The 2,500-nt window shown below is 46.0% G+C and overlaps 1 protein-coding gene across 5 annotated transcripts in view; it reads right to left on the bottom strand.

Moving 5' to 3' along the window:
* The window catches only part of LOC113822039 (NFX1-type zinc finger-containing protein 1), a 54,317-nt gene that overhangs the window by 7,405 nt on the left and 44,412 nt on the right, over positions 1-2,500 (bottom strand). The window lies entirely within an intron of this gene.

Raw genomic sequence — 2,500 nt, 5'->3', positions numbered from 1 at the left:
ACTGGTAATAGTAGCTCAGCATCTTAGTGGACTTCAGAGAAACCTGCCATAATGCAGTTCAGTCCCACTGAACTCTCGCTCAACCCTATCCACACAGCCCCTGACCACTGGATCCTCATCCTCAACCGGTATAACTGTGGCAGGCCCATCATTCGTTCCCCTGGGACATAACAGAAACTCAGAGGAACGTTCAGGGGACAGGAAACAGATCGTCACTGAAACCTTCTCAAGATGATTCTGTTCCAACCCATCTTCCACCTTGTCAACGGGTCGGATAGTGCCGTCAGTGCAGATGCAAGGGACAAACAGATACGAACTGTTTCAGAAGGAACAAGTCTGTTCCCTGGGCATACTGTCCAAGAGTGTCGCACAGAAGAGAGTCAAGGGTTATTCTTCCATAGAACCTCGAGTGAACAGGCAAAACGCAACGCCCTATTTGCTGAGACACTTAGTCGGATTTTTACTCCTGTGACTACTCTTATATAGTGGCAGCTGGGCCTCACTTCCAGGCCAAACAGCTAGTACACCACAGCCTTTCATGCATATCCCCAGCCAAACACAAGCAAATTATCGACTGCCTTACGTATACCACCCAAGTGCTCTCTCTCTCTCTCTCTCTCTCTCTCTCTCTAAAAAAAAAAAAAAAAAAAAAAAAAAAAAAAAAACATATCCTCAAAAGTCCATTAACTTCCTACAGGCCCACATGGATGAGCTTCTGCAGCATTCTGGTGACCATGTTACTGTAGGCGAAATGAAATAACACCATATTGCAAGGTACTTGGTATCTGGATTAGCAAATGTAGTATTTCCCAAACAATTTCTGGTTCTTCCCTCGATCCTGTTATCAGTGATCTGCCTGAAACTCCTAACAGTGCCGTGGACTCATCAGACCACTTTGCAGTCCTGAGTGAGATTAGTATCTCTGCAAAGAGGTATAATCCACTGACACGTACCAACTGGCTTTGGGGCAGTGCAGACTAGGAAGGCCTCTGTGATGTTCTACAACGCACACCTTGGCCATCTGTCCTTACTGGTAATGTAGCTGTAAAAAATCATGCATTCACTGAAACCCTTCTCAATCACCATTATAACAATGTTCCTTGTCATTCGTATATAGCCAAACCTCACGACCAGTCATGGTTTGGTTACCACTGCAGAGAGGCAAGTGATTAAAAGAGCAACTCTATATACAAAGCAGTGCAACTATGAGCTAGGTACAGAGATGGGCTCAGGGGTGATGGCAAATAGACCTAAAATGTAGGTTCAGTGGCCATTCTGTGGGCAGCAAGTCTTGGTGGAGCACCCTTAAACACCCTTAAAATCTTTGAATCATCATAGCTGATAAAATTACATAATTCTTACCTCTCATCTACTCAGCAACAAGCAATTCGGTTTTCGAAAAAAAAAAGGCAGACCAGTACTTGGCACAAGGCCCTTGACCAAGGGAAGGACATCTTTGTCATAGCGATTGACATTGCAAGGGCATTTGACAATGGCAACTTGGCCTTGCCACCAAACTCAACTTCATGGGAGTGCGAGGCGATCTCAAGTAGAAGTGAATGGAAAAACTGATAGGTTTCAGTGTTCCGCAGGGTAGTTTCCTCGCTCCACTCCTCTCGAATATCTTTTTTAATGACCTGCTTCGCCTTGTCCCAGAGGCTCATGCACCCTCACTTTTCTCTGTGACAATGATGATCATGCTGCAGTCGCACACATAAACCAATTTCTTCATACCATTATATCATGGGGGAGACGCTCGGAAATCGATTTAGCTCCAAATAAACCGCAGCTAATGCTTATATATCGACGTCATAGGGGAGAGCCCTGCCACTCCAGTTAACCATCACCATCCTGGGTGTGGAAGTCAATGATACCCTGATTTTCACTAATGCCCTTCATAATGTTTTAACTCTGTATACAGCTCAAGTTCATTTAGTCAAGGGATATGCACCCCTCGCATGGTCTCCCTACCCACGATTGTACCTCAGCCTGTTATATATGATACAAAACAGAGCTCAGCAAATGATTCGTCAAAAAGACCCACCCAGACCAACCGCTTCTTCGGCTGCAGCCCTTACAGCAAAGTGCATGTGCAGCACTCCCTCTATATCGCTTTGCTCCGACAGCCGACTGCACAGCAGATCGCAGTTCCTTTCGCCGGGACAGAGACCTTGCGATCCTTCCTTCCAAAATACACAAGGATGAGGAACCGCTTGGTGCAGCAGACACAGCTACACTGGACCAATCAATTCAAAATGTTAAAACCTCTAAATAATTGGCTGATGAACCTGTAAACGAACGTGTTCTTTCTTGTTTTTGTTTAGATAAGTTAAGTGTTGGTTGTCTGTCTGCATCTAAATATAATCCAAGCAAGCCTGGGTCACGACCGGTTGTATAAGAGGTTATCAGAGGTTGACCCTGGCCTCACTCGGTGTCACCCTCTCTCCGAGAGTGACCCGGCCTCTCAGTTAACCGCGCCAACGCCTCGAGGCGCCAGGGC

Source organism: Penaeus vannamei, chromosome 42 (assembly GCF_042767895.1).
Source record: "Penaeus vannamei isolate JL-2024 chromosome 42, ASM4276789v1, whole genome shotgun sequence".
In the NCBI taxonomy this organism is placed as follows: domain Eukaryota; kingdom Metazoa; phylum Arthropoda; class Malacostraca; order Decapoda; family Penaeidae; genus Penaeus; species Penaeus vannamei.
Note: the sequence above shows the minus strand (reverse complement) of the source record. Positions and strands in the feature narration are given on the sequence as shown.